General features: G+C 35.9%; 1 long non-coding RNA gene across 1 annotated transcript; it reads left to right on the plus strand.

Moving 5' to 3' along the window:
• The first annotated feature begins 76 nt into the window (after nt 1–76).
• LOC107077825 (uncharacterized) lies at nt 77–10699 on the plus strand. The gene is made up of 4 exons (XR_001478811.2): nt 77–185; nt 682–779; nt 1850–2003; nt 9091–10699. It is a non-coding gene; the product is annotated as an uncharacterized lncRNA (long non-coding RNA).
• Nucleotides 10700–11678: the final 979 nt, after the last annotated feature.

Here is an 11678-nt window from a genome sequence, read left to right on the forward strand (position 1 = left end):
TAGACGTCATCACATAATAGACGCTTTATTGGCGAATGCGAAACGTCAATACAAATACGTATTTAGAAACCTGTAGTTCGCAATAGGGTTGGTTGTACTCCTAGGGTTTCCATTACATTTTGCTTGGATAAGTAGGTGATATCCTTCCGCGCAAGCAGGAATGGCAAATACGGTGACAGTTTCATGTAAGCAGGGATTCTCCGTTTATTTTAGCATCCCAGAGAATTACTATTTTGGAGTTTTTAAAAGAAAAGTAGCATCAAATGTATACTTAGGAATATCACAAGCCTCTGTAATTTTAAAGCTCCAAGCTTAATTTGATAATTTTATTATCAAATAAAAAAAAACATGCAGCCTTAAAACTAAATCGCATTCTGTTTGTTCAAGATTTCACATTTAGCTTAAAGTACGCTCTTAGACGTTTGTATTTGTAATTGAAAAGAATTATTGTTTTAGAACCGATATGCACAATAACGTAACCTGAATATGCTTTGAGAAACGAGCCCGAAGTGCCATTGATTCCTGTTGTTATTCCGAACACTGTTCTGTTTTGATGTGGTGCAGCACATACGAGTAATTCCGATCTTCCCTTAAACAATTTTCCAATCAGCTGAATATTTTATCGTGTTGCTTAAAAACTACCATATTGCCCCGGTAAAGCTACATTTGTTTTGTTTTTAGATATTCTTCCAGAAGATATTGTGTAGTTGTAACGTTATTGTGTCGATCCGATCGGCGCCTGGAAACACAAGAAAAGACCAAGAAGTACAGTAGATCAGGTAAAAAAAATACTGTTAACTTTATAAGAAAATAAAAACTGATTTAGTAGAATACATCTCCCAAAAACACGCTATGTACCCCCTTGGGTTAGTTGGGTTAATTGGTGTTTTTAAATTGTGGGTTTCCACAATTGGAGGGCCAGGATGTCTGCAGGGTTTCATTGGAACTTAGTCCTTATCAAACGTGACATAATTGTACAAATTTAGCAATTTCTACAATAGGTGCAACAACTTAAGGAGAACTGGAAAAACTGTAACAAAACAGTACTCCCAACAGGACTAGGATCTAAATTGTCCCTGTGTGCTTGTGTGTGTATCCTGACATGGACTGGTGTCCTACCTTACATTTACTTTATGCTTCTTGAATACGTTCCAGGCTCCTGTGGTCCTTACCAAGAGTATGTGGCTTTCCGATAATGAATAGCTGGCATGATCTAATTTTTGTCTGTGTTCAGTTTTAATCTTTGCTACCTGGAATCTAGCTTTGGTCTCTCTCAAATTACCCCAGTATTGTGCGTACAATAGCCTGCTTCTCCAATTTAATAATGCTGAGCCAGCTAACAGAAAAACCTGAGACCTTCTTTCAGTTTGCTCCCACTTAAACGTTTTGCCATTCAAAATTATGGGACTTATATAATGCATATTAAGTGGTTTCCAAAAAAACATCCAGAATGGAAAACTAATGGTGTTAACTTGTATAACTTGCTAGAGTGTTCTGATACTGAAATTGAATAATAAATAATTAAATAGATCTTAAAGATTAATGAACAATATTACACACAAATGGTTATGTTTGTAAAATGTCATGATCAAACCTTTATGTCCATATATACCATAGTGCCTTGTGCTGCTATTTCTTAAAAAATATTTTCTGCTGTTTTAAATTTTAGTTTTTGTCATGTTGCAATCACTCTTAACCAGCATAACTAGCACAGTCCAGCTTAGTTTTTTGTGTTTTCGTCTTTCTCTTTCTTGCTGTGTTTTTCAAAATCTCCACTGCTGTAAGCAAGTGATGTCAGGATGTTTACTTTCAGGAACAAGATGTGTCCAATTTATTTTGGATTTCTCAGGTGTTGTCTTGCAGGTGGGGAAGACAAAATAACACCACCCCACACAAAGGACCATAGTTGTGGACTGAAATACCATGTTTTTGAGTGAAGTGGCCTACAGACTGCCAGACAGCCTTTCTTTATTCATAGCTCACACTACAGGAGGTGGGAGGAGGTACGTACTGTATAGAACACTAGAGCACTGGATTGAGCAATGTGTTGAGGAATGTAGTCCAACAGAACAAGAATGCAGGCTGCCTGGCTGGGCACACTGGCAATACTGTTGATTATTATGAGAGAACACATTGCATGGGAGTGCATAACATTCTAAAACTACAGAGCATCATGTTTTAATCATGCCTAACTCAACCTACACATAATGTATATTCAGATTTTACTAGCACATTCATTTCTCTTCTTATTTCCCTTTACCTTCAACATGAATAGCACACTAGCAGTCCTGTTTGAAGGTCTCTTTCTCGTTATCCTCAGTGAGACTTCACCACAAATGACGTCAAATTTTTAAAAAATCCAAATTTAGCTACAGTACGCTGGTCAAGATCTCTTGGTAAATCCTTCTTCTAAAAAATAGTTTTGGGCCTCTACAGAGTATTTTACTCTTTAATTTTGTCTTTATCATTAATGTTTTAATGCACCATCAGTTACACACTTTGCAGAATTTTGTAAGGGTTCACTGCCTTTAACCAAAACAGGATTTCCCCTTTCGAATAGAGTTTCCATGCTGCATATCCATACTTTTTTGAGTGCATTAAGTCATAGCAATTTTCAAAGATAAATACAAAATACTGTATGTATGATTAGAGAAATGGTTAACACAATTGTATACTTAGTATTTTTACTAATGTCTTTATCTAAGGTAACTTTAAATATTAAAGATAAAAAATGTGTGGTATAAAACTGAATAAATAAATCAATACAAGATTAGCATATAAGTCAAGTCTTAAAATGTTCAAATGTAAGACATTAATATTATATAATTTGAATAATTAAAATGCTTTTGCTCATTAGGATTGTTTTTGAAACTGGGCTATACAGTAAGGCAAAAACATTGTTCTTGTACCCACTGCATTTAAAAGTTTGGTATACCTTTCTGCGTGTTTGTGACCTTTTGATGTTAGAAACATCAATACATAGAAATATAGAAATTCTAACAAGGAGAACCTGCTGACCAGGTAAATGCATTAAAATCTGTCCTAGAACACCATGCACTGTGAAAGTTCACAGTAACTGTAACTAGGGTCCTACAGCAGTATTATTCATTCTTCTGAGTTATGTGGACCACTTGGGAAGCTGAGTTAAGGCAAAGGTCTGCTGCTCCTATAGCAAGGCATTGTAAAGATACCACACATGAGATGATACTGAAGTGAAGTAGGAGGTCAGATGATTTGTGACATCCTTCATAGAGAAAAAATCCCTTTCTGGACGGGACACAAGTCAAACGCAGTACATTGGTGTTCTCTCAGAACATAGCAACAGTGTCATCAGGATTACCAGGAGGATGTAGATACATCCTTCCATGATGTCTTCAGCCCCATTACACACATCTTGTAAGATATTAGTTATACAGTAATACACTACCACATTACACTAAGCTTTGGAAGTGAGTTCACTTGCAAGCATGGCAAGTTAAATCATTGTGACACTTCTGAGGGTGAAGAACTGTTTTGTCTCAAAGAGGCAATTGTATCATTCCTAGTCTGACCTATAGAGCCAGAGTCCAGGCTTCAGACTTTACAGGGCACTTGTAGTATTAGTAAGTAATCACATCAGCTGGCTTCCCTAGTAAAGACTAATGTGGTATTTTTTAAGAATAGGATGAAATCCCCCCCCCCCCCCCCCCCCCCCAGAACCGCATCAGGTAAAGAGCACAACGGCAATAACTCATAGGGGAAATGTATCTTTCACAGTCTATTAGATTTATCCTTACTAGGATGTTGCAAAGTGATTGATATCTAGCTATTTCTGTTTGGGTTGAATCTAGTGTTATTGACTTACATTGTGCCAGTTGTTTATGTCAGTATTTTATTTTTTTTAAAAACACATGCTTAAAGTATGTAAACATATTATAAAAACAGTACAGAAGTTTCGATTGAACTGCAGTTGACAGCAGATGTGATATCAGCAAAGGAACAAGTAAAGGTTTATTCCATGCTGAGATATCGGTGCTGGTCATAGTGAAAAACATTTGCTCCTTGATACAGTACCAAATGTATTTGAGGGCTACCATTTCACTCCTTTGAGATATTTTAATAATCATATAATAATAACACAGAAAAGTAAAATGTGTAATTCATTTAAGTTCATTTAAATTATGCATCTAAAATTCAGGCTGATGACAAAAGCTTGTATATCGTGTTATTTTTGTTATCATTGAATCGTTTTGTATAGGGGTGGGTACAGTACATAAAATTTATTTCACTTGTATTATTTTATGATGTTAATAATGCAAAAAGACACAATTCAAACAAAATGAATTATTAACAGAATGCAAGATGTCAATTTTCAATCTCATTTTTCTCAGCTATACAGAAAATGTACTCATGACCTACTCAATTTGAATGAACTGCCAGGAGCCTTATTTAGTAAAGTGATATAAATTATTCACAAATAATTTCAGGAAGTGTGCAGTGGGTACAAGGAAACAACAAATTTAATGAAGTAAGTATAAATGCATGGTACTTTCTTGCACAGTCAGATCACTAGATATCCAATAATGTCTTCAGAATTATATATTTTCATCATTAAGATATATATATATAACTATCTTAAAAATAATACTTAGTGTTATATTTATTAAAAAAAACCCATCAGAACTCATTAAGTACACCCAGAAATTGTTCTTTGTGTTTCTCCTTCATCTTAGCTTTTAAAGGCAAGGAAAATAATGAACAGATATTCATGACACAAAATTATATATTTAAAATATATTTATCAAGGTTTGATTCTCTGATAATTATTGTTCACTGCTATCCCAATTTTTGTTTCCTTTTTAGAATGACGTGGAATATTTAAAGCATTTTTTTAGAAATTATCTAAATACTCCAATACTCAATTTTACTAAATGCCATATTGTCAAGGGAACAAAACAAACTGCAGTAGAATTGATTTTTTAGAAAGGCAGGTGATTCACAATTTCACTACATTGTTTAACACAAAGCCACATGAGGCGCAGGTGGGAAATAGTTTCCTCATTAATAATCAATGTATCACAAGCGGTTATCACCTGGTAACAGCCGACAGGAGACTGCACCATAACAGAACGGTGAATGACTTGGTTGGAAAGGCAGCCAACATCATTTGGCAGTTTAAAAGATTTGAACGCTTCATCTCCTTTTTTAATTAAAACTGGTTAGACTAAAACTCCATAGATGTTTAGCACTCTTAGAACTGCTTAAAGGAAAACATTAAGAAATTGGAACAAGCAGAAAAGGAGAAAATATGGAGCACATATATTTAGTGCTCAGTAAATCAATCTCGATTTTAGTCCTTATGAGAAATCAGCTATAATATTGATCCTATTGATTCACGAAAAGTGGCTTATGTATATATAATAACATCAGAAAAAAAGTTTGGTTGGTCATGTAAATTTATTACAACAAATTATGATTTTGGAATCAGATAATGACACCCAAAAACCTTAAAAACAATGCTTTTAAGTTCTTAATCAGTCTTTACTGAATAGTATACTTCTGAGTCAACATAATCAACATATAGGTGACTGAGGAAACTAAATGCTTGTTTTTTGTTGTTAGAAATATCTTTGCTTCAAATAACATGCCATACATTGTTATGTTACATCTTCGAATAAAATAATCAAAGTATTCTATGACTAAAAGATAATACAGGGAGAAAGGAAAATCCTTCTATTGTTTGTGCAATCATTGCTGTCATTTGGTATTGTTATCACCTCCATTACTGGTGACAACGTATAATTGTAGTATTTTTCTGAATATGGCAAATATAATTATAAATCATTTTTAAATAAATGTTGTCAGTGTTCTTGTGTGTCATTTATGTTTGAAAGTACTGCAACAAAGATAGAAGCAAATTTAACAAGGCTCTCACAGGGGATTCTGCTCATTCTGTCTCATATACAATAAGATTCTCAGTTCTATTTTTGTGGTATCCAAAGAATTTTCAGCTACACTAATTAATTGTGTAAGATATATGGTATTTTCTTCATTTGGTGTATGCTTATATGTAAACACATGGAAAAAGCTACAGAGTTTACAGAACCAAAACCTTTCTCCTCCAGTCAAACGTTTTTATGGGGCTTTCCTAAATGACTCATATAGTGCTTATCAAATGTCACCCTGAAGCAGAAAATACGGCAAAATCTGTTGTAGCATGTTTCTGATTAACTAGGTACAGTAGTACCATACAATGTATGGAGAAAAAGCACGATGTTAGCTTGGTGTAGCCACAAAGCAGTCAGCCTGCTTTTCATTTATTGTAGTAAAAAGGTCTATGGTGTAAAACAAAGAAAAGGACATGTAAATATGTCTGCGTTGCTGAAAATATGTCTCTTAAACATAAATATAAATGTTAATGTTCATTACCTGGTGCTATTTATTTACAGTATAAGATTAAATTACTTTTATTCAGCATTTGTTGTATACAGTATGTTAAATGTTGTTGTTTTGTTGTTATTCACTTGCCTAGCAGACATTCTTGTTACTAGGGCAACATCCAATGTATAGAAAGTTTATGTTAAATGTACTGTAAGTACAATAGATATGATAACTTGTAAGTACAGCAAAACCCAAAAATAAATGAACAAAAAAGAAAAAGAAAGTCTAACATAATAAAACTGATACACTAGAAAATTCAGGATCTAATGATACCAGGGAAGGGAATAAGGGGGCTCTAAACAAATCACCAACAACTTTTTCATTGCAGTCATCATTTAACAAGAGTTCTAGGCACAAACAAGGTGTACTGTCATCTAGAATGATTGACACAGAAGAAGAAACTTGTCTCCAAAACTACCCACATCCAGATACTTCCAAAATGTGTAAAAAAGTGACAATAGTGCCCTAGGACAAGTAACTGGGGATGAGTTTCTAATGCTAACATACTGTACAGTATATGAAAGGTCATGTACACTCTGAAAAAAGCTGAATCATTCAACAATTTGAATTTTTGAACACAGAGCGTATATTGTTCCAGGCTTTATCCTAGGACATGTATGTGTCTGGAATATTCAAAAACTATCTTCCAAAAATATATTAACAAGTATTAAAGGATTGGTTGAAACCTTTAATAAATACATACAGTAGAAGATGCCTATATTTTTGTTTTGCCCGCAGAAATCTATGCATTGTTTGAGCCTCTTGATCACAGTACTAAACACACTTCCCTTTAGTTTCCACTTGTTTTTTTTATTCTGTTTCACTTTTAATCTTTGTGTCTGACTGTCCCTTAAATTGTGTCACATTGCATCTATCTCCTTTCACCTTATTCTGCTGTTTCCTTAGGTTGGATGTTGAGATCTCGTATTTTCTCTTTCTATGCTTTTTTAAAACTAATGTCTTCTCATGGCTTCTCTGTCTATGCTGACAATGCACATAACTCCTTCTCTTTTCCCTCCTGTATCCCTGTTTGTATGTGAACATCTTACTGCTTCTCAACCTTCTCCTCCTACATACCTGTAAACATGTACCACTTTTAGCTCATCCTTTCTCATATCTGATTTACTTTGTATTACCTTCTTCCTTTATTTCCTCCCTCTCTGTTGGCATGTCCATTCCTATTTTTATTATCTCCTCTGCCAAGAACTCTAACTCTTACTCTCTCCTTCTCTTTCCTATTGTATACTCTACCACTCTTCTGTTGCTGTTGTTTTAGCTAACACCTACATGATCTGCATTTTCTCTACTGCTTATGATACTCATTCTCATGCCAAGGTCAATTTTCTTTCTACATTGTTCTGTTTCGTTTCACATTTTCCTTGCATCATATTTATTTCATGCATTTATTGACTTTTTGAACTCTTGAAGTTATATCTCTACTTCCAGTTTCATTTTGCTCTTGAATATCACTCTCTCCATCATTCTACTGTTATGCCGTGGTTTTGTGTTGAAAAGCTCCCAGCCAAGGGATGGAAAGGATGGCTGGCAATGGAGATAAACAAAGAGCTAAAAGTTAAAACCAAGACTTGTGTAGGTGAGGGGTGATGGACAAAGGTTGATTGACAAATCAGAGAATTGAACAGACCCACAGGACTGCCACTGTCCCGGTGCCGATTCAGATAACAGGGCTGGTGGTTCAGGATACACAGGAATAGTCGTGGACTGGAACGGGCTCTAGTTAATAAAGACAATAGAATGAGCTTGTTTTGTACGCAAACCAGAAGTTCTGGTGTGCGAGAACTAACCGGACCAGAGTAGTTCAATAACAGAGCACCGGGGCAGTGGTAAAAGGGGATGAAACACTTGGTTGATTGTTCATCAGTTGGTGGCTGGTGGCTGAGAGAACCTGCTTTACTAGGTCTGGGTCGAGGTTCCCATGAAAACTGAAGACTGGGAGCTCTGACCCACCCAGGCATAACATCTGCCTCCTCTGATCTCCAGTCCCATTTCAACTTGTTTTTTCAATTTCTAATGTCCAGCTAGTTATGTTTTTTCTCACTCTTCTAAATGCTAAATACATTTATTCTCTAGTACTCTCTCCTCTGGCTACATGTACTTGAGGACAGAGTGGTGGCACTGTGGCTAAAGATCTGCGCCTGTGGCTGGAAGGTTGCTGATTAAAATCCCGTGGCCAGCAAAGGAATCCTACTCCGTTGGGCTCCTGAGCAAGGCCCTTAACCCTAGGTGCTCCAGGGGCGCTGTACAATGGCTGACCCTGCGCTCTGACCCCAAGCTTCTCTCACTATCTACAGTATGTGTCTGTGTGTCTCATGGAGAGCAAGCTTGGGTATGCAAAAAAGACAGATTCCTAATGCAAGAAATTGTATATGGCTAATAAAGTGAGCTTATCTTATGTGACAATTGAAAGATCCAAGTTCCACCTTCTGGTGCTTCTGTAGAACTTGCCTATTCACTGAGCACCTGTAAACACTACAAACTCATTGCTTTGTAATCCATATACAGTGCTGTGCTGTTTGATATTGAACTAAAGTTCAGGCTACAATCACATTTTGTTATACTTAAATGTATTTTTTGTTGTTGTTTTAGGAAGTATAGGCACATCCCTCCAACTAGCCACCTTCAAACCATTCATCTTTTGATGTGTTACAGGCACCGCAGGCGATCAGAGGTTCAGCACCAATTGGAGAAGAAGGACACCCCTCATAGATAGCACAGCATGCCTGCAAGAGAATCCTTGTCAAATAATTATACCCTACCTTGTTTGCACCAATTGTATGCAGCCACTTAGAAACATCCAGGATTCTATACATCTTACTTGCAGATCCAAACTGCACTTTTTCAATCTGAAGAGGCGATTTTAATTCATAATGCTTTTTTGTTCAACTTTATAATTTACTGCATTAGATAGGTGCTGTACTCTGCAATTTGTTAGAGCATTGAACTACTGAATATAACTTTTTTTTCTTGTTATCATTTAAATTTGTTTTCACATAAACATTATTTTAATATGTTTACCTTTAGGATACTTGGAATAAATTAATATAAAAGAAGTATAATTATCATTTTTATTTCAATATATGTTTCTTATCAAAAACATTAACATTTTAGATATATGTTAGATATTGGAAGGTGGATATTGGATATTGGAGATGGTGTTCTTCTCATATGTTGGCCATAAGTGGTAGTATGTTTTCTTCCACAGTGAGTCATTTGGGGAAGCAGCTGGAGTAAAGCTCTGTGCCTTCAGGTCAGCAGAAGAGATTTGTGGACAAAAGTAATTTAGTACATTTTTGTCTTTCTTTCCTAAGGGAAGATAAATGTCATAACTACCAACACCGTAAACTTGCTTTGTCTGAACAGCTGTCCTTTCACATTTGCAAAAACAAATACATCTACTATATACAATATCATGCTTGTATACTGTATATATGCATATATAAAGCTTTGGATTGATTAGAATTTACCAAAATATTTCAGATTGTCAAATGATATGATATAAATCCATAGAGTATTCAGTACATCTGTTGGAAACAATATTTGTGCTCTAAGTGCTCTTCATAGCTTCTGTTCACATTAGACGACATGGACATTGTGTCCCAAATTATAGTGTGAATAGCTGTACTTTTACATCATTCTTTGCAAGTGTGATAAATAATAATATACAATTATATTTATTTTTAAGGTTGATTCCCCTGTGTGACAGTGCTAAACACTAGATATTAATCAAATTGGAAGAGCTCAGATACAATGTCTATCTTCCCTGGGGATCTCCCAGTTTTCAGCTGGAAAATAGATTAATTTCTTCAGATGCATAGTGCACAAAATGCCAAAAATGGTTTAAAGGGACTAAATCTAATTCTTGTCAGCACCACTTGTCATTAGCTGTTGATTGTTATAATACATAAAACACACCATTTTGCTTTAATAAAATTCAATTTTTTAGTTTTCTATTTCATTACTTTATTGTCCATTTCTAGCAAATCAGTGCCCGTCACTGTTTCCTCCCACTCTGCTTTTAGATTTTATAAGTAATACATACAAAGCCCTAAAAAGTGACAGCCAGACTATATATTTTGTGTTAGATTTTGCTCTTTCTTGATGAAGTTGGATTTTATACATACTTGAAAATCCTGTACCAGATATCATGCAAATTTCTGTAACTGAAGGAGAACAGTGGTATTTAGGAACTTAAGAAGTACTGTAGGATCAACGAGAACCACACTAGTGTCTTACAAGATATTAGCACTCAACATCCCATTTGTCTGACCTAAGCCCATGTCACTAGACAGAACATCTATTCCACTTGACCCAAAAATAAATATAAATGTAAAAGATATAAAAAAAACTAAAAATATACTATAATATACTATACAGATTTTGAATGGAATGGTGGCACAGTGGTTAGCATTGTTGCCTCACAGTGCTGGGGCTCTGAATTTTGGACTTGGGGTGCTAGCTTTGTAGAGCTTTTATGTTCTCCCCGTGTTCACATGGGTTTCCTCCGAGTGCTTTGGTTTCCTCCCACAGTCGACACACATACTTGCAGGTTAATTGGCTTCTGGTAAAATTGGCTGTAGGTGTACGTGTGTTTGTGCTGTGTCAAGTGTGTAAATGTGTCTACCCTGTGATGAACCGTAGCCGAATTCAGGGTGTACCTGCCTTTTACCCATTCCTTATAATAACAATGGAAAAGACATTGTTTATGACCCAAATGGTATCTCCATTTAAATCTAGAGGTGCAAAAATATTTTGAGTTTCAAGGTCCACTTCACCCTGTGAAGTTTAATTTCAGTAAAGTATACTGCAGAATAGTAAATACATTAAAATAAGCATAAACGTAAATGGAAAATCCCCCCAAAAATGTGAATAAAATGTATGTTGATACCATATTTTTAGAAATGTCATCTAGTGTGAACTTGTTACGAAGCGTTTTTCAGGACCCTGTGCTGACAGCACAATCCGGAAGGGAGTGAACAGACACAGGAAAGAGACAAGGAACTGGGCTGGTAGACGAACAAGGGGCATGACGAAGGTGCTCGGTGCTTGGTGCTCGGGGGGGGGCGTGGCCCAAGGCAAACAGTCCAAAGAGAGTCCGAAGGGAAATCCAGTACAGGCAAAAGTCCAGAGCCAGGTGATCCAATCCGAGACAGACAAGACAAAGTTAAAAGCTGGAGCGGGATCCAATCCCCAAAAAGGGGGAACAGGACCAGGTGCTCCAAGTCCCGGACTCAGCTGGT

The sequence above is a fragment of the Lepisosteus oculatus genome, chromosome 2, assembly GCF_040954835.1.
Source record: "Lepisosteus oculatus isolate fLepOcu1 chromosome 2, fLepOcu1.hap2, whole genome shotgun sequence".
Taxonomy (NCBI): Eukaryota; Metazoa; Chordata; class Actinopteri; order Semionotiformes; family Lepisosteidae; genus Lepisosteus; species Lepisosteus oculatus.